Below are 12168 nucleotides of genomic sequence, written 5' to 3' on the forward strand. Positions count from 1 at the left end.
AATGAATATGGTGTCATATTTTTAGTTTTTCCCTTTCGGCCACATTTGAAAACGATGCAAATAAGGTATAAGTGCAAATATGTAGAGTGTAAAATGGTCCATATAAATTGTAAAGTTGGGTTAGTTTTGCACTATCAAATTTATCTTCTTAATGATTTTAGTTATAATGGATGCAAACACGAATTCCAATAAAACATGTGTTTTTTTTTATCAAAAACCCACTTGAATGCAATTTTACTTCATTTTTATTGATATACTCTTACATCTTATTATCAATGTAAATATGCATTGGAAAATGTGTTTTTTTGTCATTTGTCAATGCATAAATGTAATGTTGTCAAACACAAGCAAAAGTAAACCAGATGCAAATTTACCTTGAACCTGGATTTACACTCCATTTGCATTGTTTCCAAACACAGCCTTCCTATTAGTATCCTGGACCTATTAGTTACCTATCAATTAACTTGCAAGTATTTAACTGTCACCCACCCACAGGTGGGCAATGAAACAAGTTAAGGGAGGGTTTTGTAAATTCTAAACCCTATTTGTTTCCCTATATCTGTCCAAAACCTATAATAGGTTGAATTTGAGAATCCAAATCCTCATCGCACATGAAATTTCAAAACCCCCTAACCCTACTCACTGCATTCAAGAGTGGAGCTAGGGGACCAGAGGAGCCCCCCCTCCCCCTCAAATTCACTTTAGGTTTTGACCCCCCTCATAAGAAATTCTTGGCTCTGCCCCTGCAAGGGTAGGGCAGTTCCTAAAATACCCTTTCTTTTAAATTCACTCCATCTCCATCTCCGTATCCATCTTTGTCTCCCTCATTCGGGAAGACTTCATCTGAGCTCCCAAAAAGTGAAACGATTTCTCCATCACCAACCCAAACGGAAGAACAAACCCATTCTTCATTTTAAAGAGTTTGATCTAGCTTTTCAACAAAAATAAGAAAAAAACCAACACCTACTATGCTATCAACCTTTTTATAGTTTATATGCATTAATGGGCAGACTTTACTTTCACAAGGTTAGGAACTAGAAACTTTTCTGGTTCCTCTCGTCTCTGTTATATTATCTAGAGAAAATAAGCATGGAGTTAAATACTAAAACACAAAACGAGGGGTCAATCCAAGCTCAACAGCTCAATCTTCAATGGCCCATATGTGGGAGAAGTTATCAATGGTTAACATTGGAAGAAGCAACATTCTCAGAAATTGCAGCGGAGGAATGGTTGGCAAGTGGTCTCCAACAGTTGCAGCTGGGAAGAAGAAAAGGAGTTTGAAAGAGAGGGTTGAGCGGTTGAGAGCAGACGGAGAGAGAGAGAGAGGTTTGACCATTCGAAATGAAACAAATCTATATTGAGAGTTTGGGCGGGCAAGATATTAGACACGAAATTTTGTTTGTTCTAATATCCTGCCCGTCCAAACTATTAAACTACTCTCTCTCTCTCTCTCTGTCTTCTTTCTTTCTTCTCCCTAAACCTCTGGTTCCACCGCTGCTACCCACCGTTGACACCGCTCACACTAGAGCCAATCATTCCTCTGATGCAATCGTTGAAAATCCGCTCATTCCAATGGACAAGGATGCTTGTGATGCCGAATAACAGGTTGATATTGAGAACGACACTTAAAAGCTATTAGGACTTACTGGGTGCTGAATGATCCTGATCCACCATGTTTTGGCCATTAGTTCATGGGCACAATTAAGAAGATTATTGTTTTTCATCGTGGAAACAAATCATCTTCTTCATTTTGTAAAAAAACTTGAATTCAGATTATTCAAATTTAGCGTTTTTAGTGATGAACGCTCCTGACAACTCCGTTCATTCCAATTTCATCAACACTCCTAAGAACTCTGCTTGTTCCAATTTCTTGCAGAGTAGTCGATAGCTAATTTAACGAGGCTTGACCCCCAGTATGGGTTGTATAGGTAACTTGCTTTAAGCTAACGATGCTTTCTTTCTTTTAATTTTAATTTTAAAAACGAAAAATAGGTAGTTGATCATATCTAATTTAGTATAAGCATTAATTACTTGTTCTCCAACCATGCACATGACTAAGGGGCTATCCGCAAATCTGCAGATGAGGAGCTTCACTATGGGTTCGATGTGATTGTGGGAAAAATTAAATTCCATTTGTTCTAATATCTTGCCCGCCCAAATTCTTGAGATAGGTTTATTCCATTTCAAACAGCCAAACTTGTCTCTCTCCGTCTTCTTTCTTCCTCCCCGGTCACCTACCCTTGCTACCGACCGTTGGAGACCAACTCCTACTCTACAACGTCTTCATCGACGGAAACATCGGGCAAGTGAAGATAGGGGATCTGGGGTTGGCGACGATAGTGGGAAGGAGCCACGCAACACACTCGGTGTTGGGGGCGTCGGAGTTCATGTCGTCGGAGCTATACGAAGACGAATACACGGAGTTCATTGCATCGGATCCGGTGCTCTGGTGGTCGGAGTACCCATATGCAGTGTCGCTGTTGCAGGTGGTGGAATAGTAGCTGGCATCAATAGTTGACCAAGCCCGCAACTATCATCAATCTCGTTGGGTTATAGATTGAAATAAATCGACAAAAGGAGGACAAAAAACGAGGGATGTCTTTTTACTTTTCTCAATGTTGCCTTAAACTTCCAACCCTGCGAATACCGAAAGAAATCGACAAAGTTTCTAGAGCATGATTTCAATACGGTGAAAACCAGAGAGAGGTAGAAGGTGGGTGTCTCCGTATACACACTCCCTCCCCATTTCTCTCTCTCGATTTGTACTCTCTCTTTCCTCTTTTTGCTGTTTTATTTTGAAAATTTGAAGGAGAATAAAGGGTAAAATAGTATTTTTGTGATATTAACGGCAATAAAGTTTTAGACAATTGTAAGAAAATTTAGGGTATACTAAGACAATATGTTAAACATTAAGGATGGTTTTTGTCAATTAACTAAACCATAAGAGTAGTTTAAGAAATTTTCTCCAATTAAAATAATACAAACAAACAACAAAATTTTCAATTATTTGATTAAATCATGTAAAAATGCAAACTACCAAGTTATCTTAATGGGATAGGTCACTTCAAGGCCCATTCCAACAACCATCATAGCCTTGCATTGTGAATATCTCCCCATGAAATAAATCATAAAAGTACAGAGATGTTCCCGATGTAAGGCTGAAAAGGTTGTTCGAACAGTGTTCAAACGGGCCTTGTAGTGACTAAAGCTGATCTCCAAATTATCAATCATATAAAATTTAAAATATTATTAAATTTAACACCTAATACATAAAGTTTAAATGCTTTCCAACAATATGCATGTGAGGGAGAGTTGGGTTTAACTTAATACGATGACCTATCCATATCCATACGGGTTGTAGAATCCCAAAACCCGTCCTTGCCCAAAATTGAAGAGGCATTAGGGGTGCAAATGGATCGGATCATGATCCAATCTAATTCGAGATCCAATCATATTTGGTCAAATTTGGATCACCCATGTTCGGATCTTCGGATCGGATAATATGATTCGATTAAAAAAAAAAACTGATCGGATTCAGATCACCCCTATCCAATCTAAGAAGATCTTATCCAATATATTATATATTTATATAATATATATGCTATTTATTTATTTATAAATTTGTTATATTATTTATTTTTTATAAAAAAGTATATATATGGCAAAAAGAGTTAAAAAATACTTATATTTTTTGTTTTTACTTTATTTAAATTTGTATATCTTATTTTTCTCTTAATAAATTATTAATCTTTAAAGTAAATAAGTCAAATCAGATCAAATCTAAAGATCCGACTTACCGATAGGATTTGAATTCAAATTAAATCATATCAAATCCGATAAGATTGAATCTAACATAAACAATATCGAATCAGTTTCAAATATACCATAATTCTAATCCGATCCAATACATTTGCACTCCTATAGGGCGCTACCCACCACTTAGGGTAAAAATAGCCATCCTTACCCACACAGAAAAGTGGTTACATTTTTTGTATCATTTTAAAAATTCTAAATAAAAGTCTAAACCATAATCATAACACACTAACTAGATCAAATAGTTGAATTAGCCGATTTATCAATTTGTTGACTATTTAGGCTACTAAATTTTTTATTTATTTTTTCACACACACGAAAGGCCTGAGGTGAAAATGGACCAAGAAATTAAACCTGTCCAATAACGAGTTAACTGGTCTAATCAGTTGGTTTACCAAAACTTAAAAACCATTGCTTCAAATAGTATGCCTAATTACCAACTAGGGGTGATCATTTCAGCCCCGCCTGCACAAGCTTGGCCTGAAAATTCTAGGTTTGGGCTTGGTTTTGTGTTCAGGCCTGGCCCGAGCCCACATCAGGCCTGTAAATTTTAGGGCCGGGCTTGGGCTTAATATTTTAAGCCCGGTCCAGGCCCAGCCCGACCTACATGTATTTAAACTTACAATTTTGTATATAATGTATACATGTTATTTTACATTATATTATATATTTTATGTATATATTTTATAACATAACATGTATAATTTATATTATATGTAATATTTTATATTATATAATGTATAAAATAAGTTTATATGCATGTTATGTCATTTAATATATAGATATGTAATGTTTTATATATGAGTGACATTGGTCCAGAATCAGCCTGGCCCGGCCCAGGCCGATATAAACCTAGGCTAGGACTTATGTTTCAAGCCCAGAACCCCGAACCGAACTGGGCCGGGCCTAAACTATAGCCCTTATCATAAGTGCAAAGCCTGGCCCAGCCCATGATCACCTCTACTACCAACTAATGGTGACTCAGTTGATAGGATTTCTGATTTGTCAAAGTGGAGACTTGGGATCAAATCCCATTGCCACGAGAGTTGGGGTTAACGGAGGGGGATGGGCTATTTGATATATGGGATATGAATAAGTTAAACAATATCAATCACATGTAGCATGTGAAGAATAAATTGATACCTACTTGTATAGTAATATTTCAAAAAAAGGAAGAGAGAAGCAAGGTCAAAAGCTAGTGGTTGCTTCTAGGGGTGTTTACAATAAATGTTAAACTTATCAAATTGACCAAACTGGCTTGACTCAATCCGAGTTGGTTGGTTTTTCAAAAGCATCGGTCGGTTTCGATTTGTATGAGAAACCGACAACTTAGTTTAATTACGGTTTTCATGTATGAAAACCGAAACCAAACCAAATCAAATCAATCATATATGTTTAAGTTATTATTAATTAATCCCTACCCTATATGTTAAATGTTGATATATTTTATTTGTGTTTTCTTTGAACTTTGAAAAAAGAAATTAGTTATTTATGATAAAACTAAAAACGTAAAACCAATACAAATATAATACAATGGTACAATATTTAATTCAGTTTTGTATAATTTAATTATATATTGACAAAAAAAATCAATTTTACAAAAAATTAATAAATTTAAATATATATACTTTGATTTTACATAAAAACTAAAAAGAAATAAACTTAAATATAAATAAATATTTAAAATTTATATATTTTAGTTTAAAATATATATATAAAAAACGACTAAACAAATAAACTGACCCTTCATGTTTGTATCGATTTTACTTCAAGATCAACCAATTTCAATTTAATTAACAAGTAAACCGACTAAGTCTCGATTAAAGAAAATAACTCAAATAGACACTAAACACCTCTAGTGGCTTCAGCCACAATTGAATCTGAAAAATGTGATCTATTTAATCACATCCAATTCAGATATCGTGACCCGATCCATCAGTATACACTACACATATAAAAAAATTATAGTATTTGAATTTCTTTTAAATTATGTTAGAGTTGGGATTTCAATAAATTTATTTTTTGAGGTTTATGGTACAAATTTTTCTTTATGTTAAAATTTTTTCCTTATGTTTAATTAATATCATTATCTATTGGATATAAGATTGAATTAGACACCCGCATTTAAATATGCAGAAAGAAGGTCTCGGACCAATTATTTTAGATAAGAAAATTAAAGCAATGTATGTGCGTTGAACTACTTCCGGTTCTCGATCATTCCAAGTCCTAACAGCCACCTGTGGGATCTGCTCCTAACAAAAACTGTCACAACACGCTTCCACTATGATTTATGTCCCTAGAATCTCACCACAAGATTGATACCCACCATCTCCATGTACATATGTGTGTAGGATTTTTAATGGGTCAATTTTATCCAATTGTTTGAATCAAATCAATCCGATTATGTAAGTTATAGTTTCTTTATTTTGTCACCATTAATAATCAGGGTCGGCTGTAGTTCCTCTATTAAATCAATTATTTATTAAATGTATATAATATATTTTTTTATTTTTTTATATTTTTTATCATATTTTATGTCTGAAATGATAAATTTGATAGAAAATATTAATTAAAAAATTTTAATTTACTAACATATAAATAATTCAGTAATTTATTATCATTTTTATTAGGGTAAATTGCTGAAACCTTTACTAGAGTTTTTACCATTGCTGAATCCTCTAAGAATATGCATGAAAATGTCCAAAATGCTCATGTTGCTCCAAATTCTTCTTCATAATAATGCTATCCCAAATCCTTTCAACCTCTTTTCTAAAATTGTTTTTTTTTTTTTTAAATTTATCCTTCTGCTCAGTTTGGATGGAGTACAAATACAAATATGTAGAGTGCAAAACCTAGTATTTATATTATTTTGTATGTATTTATACTCTACATATTGGCATTTGTACTCCTTCCAAACTGAGCTTTCATGTTAATCGCTCAAAGGTAAAGCTGCAATTTTATTTTATTTTTTTGTTGTTTATAAAGTTTGCATTGTTTTTATATGTAGGACGAATCAAATCAGATGGTTCTATTTCTCAATCCTTTTGACTTGCTCTTACGGAACCAAGGTCAAAAAGATTGAAAAAATCAGTCGTTCACAACCATTGATGAAGGATTCCTCAAAAAGTTACGGATTAGTACCAACCTCAATAGAAATTGCTTGGGTATTTTGGACATTTTTGTGCCTCTTGTTAGAGGATTCTAACAAATGAGATATACTTGCAACCGTGTTAGAAAGTTAAGGGTAGGTGATTGCAATTAAAAAACTTCAAGGGAGATTTTAGCAATTTACTCGTTTTTATTAAAGTTATATTATCATAATGTAAGCTTTTAAGTTATTATTTAAGGGGTCACTTGTTAAAACACCCCCTATAGTTTGCAACAAGGTGGAAGTAGAAAATAACAAATTTGACCTTAACATCCCTTCAAAGAAATTTACAAAAAACAAAAAAAAAAAAAACAAAAAACAAAATGGAAACGTCATTCTTGTCTCTAGAAAAGCATGGGCAACATAAAATTTGTTGTATGTTTGAAGAAAGAAGACATGCCTTTTCTAACAAAGAACCCTAGATGTAATTGTTCTCCCTACTGAAGCCTAACATTTCTTATTGATAGATAGGAAATCAAACATTGTTTCTTTCTAGAAACTTGATATGAAGTTTGAGGGGTATTCTTGTGATAAAAAAGCATGGGCTCATGCTCTTAAACATTTTCCACTCTGTTTTATGGTCACATTACCATCTTTAGATATAAATACAAAGGATTCTTAACAAAAGTTTGATTAAGTAAATTGGTTACAAACAGTAGAGATGCTTTAGTAAAACGTAAACTATAAGGTAGGTTTTAGTCAATCCATGAAACGAAGGGGGTGTTTTAGTACATGATCTTTATTTGAATAAATAAATATAGTTTCTAGTGTACTCAAGTCTGTTGGGTCCAAATCCAATAAACTCAACTATTAATTGGGATAGTTCTAGGCCTATGATTTTGTCACAGTTAAAAAATCAGTTTGGGACTAGGACCACCTTGTCCTGCCCAAGGCTCAACCAGTTCTAGGCCCATCACCATTATTTCATTCACAATTAATTCAAGAATCCAACTATGATGCATTTCAAAAATTTTATGACATATTAAATAAAAATCTTAACCAATCATGTTAAAGACATCTCAAATATCTATTTATTTTTTTATTAATTCGCATTTCACTATATATATTGAAATAAGGAAGTTTAGAAAATTTCTTCTTTTTTTTGAATTTTTGAATTTTTGAATTCACTCCATTTTCGAAACTATCAATTAGAACTCTACTCTCCCCAAAAAATCTTCCTAAAATCTCTCTCTCTCTCTCTGCCCCACGTTCCAATAACCTAAATAATCTGGGGTAAAATACAAAAAACCTCCACTAAAGTTTCTAACAATCATAAATACCTTCCATATAGTTTTATTTTAACAAATACCTCCCCTGAACTTTTCAGAAACTCGACAAAAGCCTCCCTTCCGCCACCGTCCCAGATGGAAAGCGTTAGATTGATGCACCAGTTTTTCCAAATATCCATTCTACCCTTTTATAAATGATTTTACATACAAAATTACTGATATAATCCCATTTTAACTCAACAAAAATACATATTTCAGTAATAATTTTGTATATAAAATTATAGTTTTCATTTTACTAAAAAATTTCATATATTTTACAACTTATTTACTTAATCAACCTTTCATCAATGAGTGCTTGTTTTGCCATTAGGCCCATAATTTTTTATTCCAAAAATACCCTTAACACTTTTTTTTTGTACAAAAAACAAAATTGACCAAATATAGCCAATAGAGTGGTTGCTAGGGGTGCTCACCGAATCGTGGGGTGATTTTCTAGACCAAACCAAACTGTTCAATTTTTTCAATTTAACCAAACCGAAACCGAACCAATGCAACCAGTTAACTTATCGATTTTTTGGTTTTTTTATGCCCTCAATATTAAAAAAATGGGGAAAACCTTCCCTGTCGATGGTTTAAAGAGTGTGAACGAACTATGAACTGAGAGTGAGAGAGATGAGAGAGAGAGATTGAGAGAGATGAGTGACTGAGATTGAGAGAAGAGACTAAGAGAGAAGAGATTGAGAAAGATTAGTGAGTCTGAGTGTCGAATGAGAGAGAGAGACTGAGAGATGAGAGATTGAGATTTCAGATTTGAGAGAAGACGCCATATACCGGTCTGAGAGAGTGAAGGCTGAATCTGAGAGGAGATGCCAGCCGTTAGTGATTCGGTTAGAGGGTGGAGCACCAGAGGTCGTCGGTCTGTTGGGGAAGAAGTTGAGAGTCTGAGAGAGAGAGAGAGATTGTGAGAGACTAAGAGTGTGATTCAAAGAAAACCACCAAGACAAAAGAGAATAAAGGGCTAAAGCTTGAAACTTTTCGATTTTCAAGACTGAGAGACTGACATTCTCCAGTCTGGCACTCTAATAAGGCCGAAAATTTCTCTTTCTCTTTGAAACTTTGAAAGTTTCTTTCTCTTTGAAACTTTCCATTTTTTATTTCCAAAGTTCTTTTTGAAACTTTCAAAGATAAAGTCTGAAAAGTCTACTATCGAAAGTGTATATTCGATTAAAAAAATAAAAAAATTAATATTTATAAATATAAATTACTTTATATATATCAGCCGGTTTGGTTAACCGTTGGTTTATTTAAATGGTTAACCGGAACTATCAGTTTTTTAAGAATATCAAATCGAACCGGTTTGGTTAACTGGTTTTTTGGTTCAGTTTCGATCGATTTTTTCAATTGGTTTGGTTTTTATCGATTTTTTTGATCACCCTAGTGTTTGCCCGTGTCTTATTAAGGGAAAAAATGGTAGTTTTACTTTTATTTTCTTGTGATTAAATTTATTTAAGGCCCCGCTTGTTTTTCGATAAGTTATTTACCTATGTAAATGAAATTACTTGGGTAAGTTTTTCCTGGGAAACACTTACCAAGATAAGTGCATTTACCCAGGTAAGTGATACCCAGGAAAATAAACTTTCCTTGGTCCCCACATTAATCTGAAAAATGGACATGGTATTCTTGGTCAATTGGAACCAAAATCCCTTTGACCAACTTTCTCCCTCTCAAAATCCAAAAAAAGAACACCCCTAAATGAACATTAGGGTCAACACTGTCATTTCCCACTATCATCTAATGAAAGATTGATTAGATCCTTTGCAAATTATAAGTAGTATTTTAGTAAAATGCTAACTATAGGGAATATTTTAGTAAATCCATGAAACTATAAGGGGTATTATAGTAAATGACTATTTCTATTATTTAGCTTTCATTTAATAAATCCCGTACATCACACTGTCCCTACTAGTTTATTATTAAAGACTTTAACAACCTTAAAGATGTCACTTTATCACTGGTATATTCAAATATGAATTATGGTGAAACAATTTCCATAAGACTATTTATAATCTTTACCTTGATTGAACCTAGGCCCATTTAAAAGAAGGAAAAGAAATGAAAAAACTATAATATAGGCCCTTACAAAGACAACAAGAATAAAATTACAACATGGTTGGCTCACAAATGACCCATTAAAAGCATCAAAACTTTAAAAGATTCAACTATGCAATATGGTCCATGGTCTATGTTTTAAATAAAACGTTTGTAGATGGGGTCCAAGATAATATTTATTTATGGCAGAAAAATTAAAGAAAGAAAAGTTATTCTGTTGAAGAAAGCAACAGGAGACAAACAATCAAAACATTGAGAAGATACAGCAGCTGCATTACAAAAATGCAAGAACCGCAAAAAATATCGTTGTCAAAATTCTCCAAGTTCTTTTTTTTTTTTTGAAGGATGCGACAAGTTAGGAGTTGAGATAACCTTTGATACATTCACCTAGAACAAAAGTAATATTGGGCTTGGGTGTGGTCTAAATCAATGATTCAAAACAAAAAAGAATTTAAAGCTCACATGGTGGGATTTTTAGACCACACCATTAAAGATATAGATACAAGTTTCATCACGTGAGCTTAATAATAAACTTAAAAAGGTAGGAATGTTTTTTATATGGTACATGTTACACAGTTAAAGCCACATCGCCCCATATTATCATAAAAAATTAATCTTTTTGGTGAAAATAAAATTATTAAATTGATCATACATGATTCCTGTTCGGGTGATGGTTGACTTGGCCAAGGATGCCACGTAATAATCTTCGTGGCCACCTCCTTCTCAGGCCATGTGTAATGGAAGAGCACGACTAAGAAGGAATGTCTTGCACGAAAAATGAAATGAACTCTGCCGGGGAAGAGGGAACCTCCCAAAGGCCTTGATGGACGCTCTCATCTCGACAACCCTTGAAGCCCTATCCATCTAGAACACGGGCACTCAAATATAAATAGGTATTCCCTACTCAAGATAAGAAACTTTTGGGAACTGCATTCTTTGAATACCCCTTTGCACTATCTCTTTGGCATGGACTAGTGCTATTTCGACTTGCTTGTCTTGGCTGCATCATTCTCGATCCTATTGACTTGAGCTCCAGAGTATTTACCTGGGGAACAATTCCTCGGACCTCTGACTTTTCTCCTGATTGCATATCTCGGTTCACGGCTTCGTTCTTTCACCTTGGCCTCATCCAATTGACAAAACTATCTAACTGTATCCTCAATTCAGAACACCTCAAATTTAACAACATCAATTCCATGGACAAACAACAATAAATAACAAAATGATGAAAATAATCATTCTAAAACTCAAATTGTTCTCAAGGCTCAGTTTGGAAGCAATAATCTACATATTTGCATTTATACTCCTTCCAAACTCAGCCCAAGGGTTAGAATTTTACCCGGGGGATAAGTTAAAAGAGAAAATCTATTATGTATATGTGGGTATGTCTTATTATGTACGGGCTTGATGTGGGTTCGGGCCATACAGGCGGCCAGGAGAGAGCGAAAATGGCTTGCTCGGGCCCAAAAATTTGAGGCCCGAGACAAGTCATAAACGACTGAATTTGGACTGGATTCACATATATAGCAGAGAACAGGGGAAGGGTAGAGACTAGAGAGTTTAGGGACTAGCGAGGGAGAGTGGCCGTGTAATTGTGTAAACGCTTCTTTAGTGTTGGCTATATTACAGATTGCAAAAATTAGTCCCACATCGGAAGCACATAAGAATAGGGTGATAATTGGTGGCTATAAAACGTGACGCTACGAGATTTATAGGCGTCATTGCGCTTGGGGCAATGACGCAGCTAGTGAGGTGTTAACCGAGGCGCGTCAATTGCTGGTTGAAAACTATTTCCAAACCCCCTCTGCGGCCTGGGTTTGGCCTTGGCCGTAGAGAATTTCTGGAAGGGCTTCCTTTCTGGGTAAAGCC

The 12168-nt window shown here is 34.4% G+C and overlaps 1 non-coding gene across 1 annotated transcript; it reads left to right on the forward strand.

Moving 5' to 3' along the window:
* Positions 1 to 12016: 12016 nt before the first annotated feature.
* Positions 12017 to 12168, forward strand: LOC148849854 (U4 spliceosomal RNA). Its single transcript, XR_016100140.1, has one exon. It is a non-coding gene; the product is annotated as a U4 spliceosomal RNA (small nuclear RNA).

Source organism: Nelumbo lutea, chromosome 5 (genome assembly GCF_056320005.1).
Source record: "Nelumbo lutea isolate HS-2025 chromosome 5, American lotus-T2T, whole genome shotgun sequence".
Lineage (NCBI taxonomy): Eukaryota > Viridiplantae > Streptophyta > Magnoliopsida > Proteales > Nelumbonaceae > Nelumbo > Nelumbo lutea.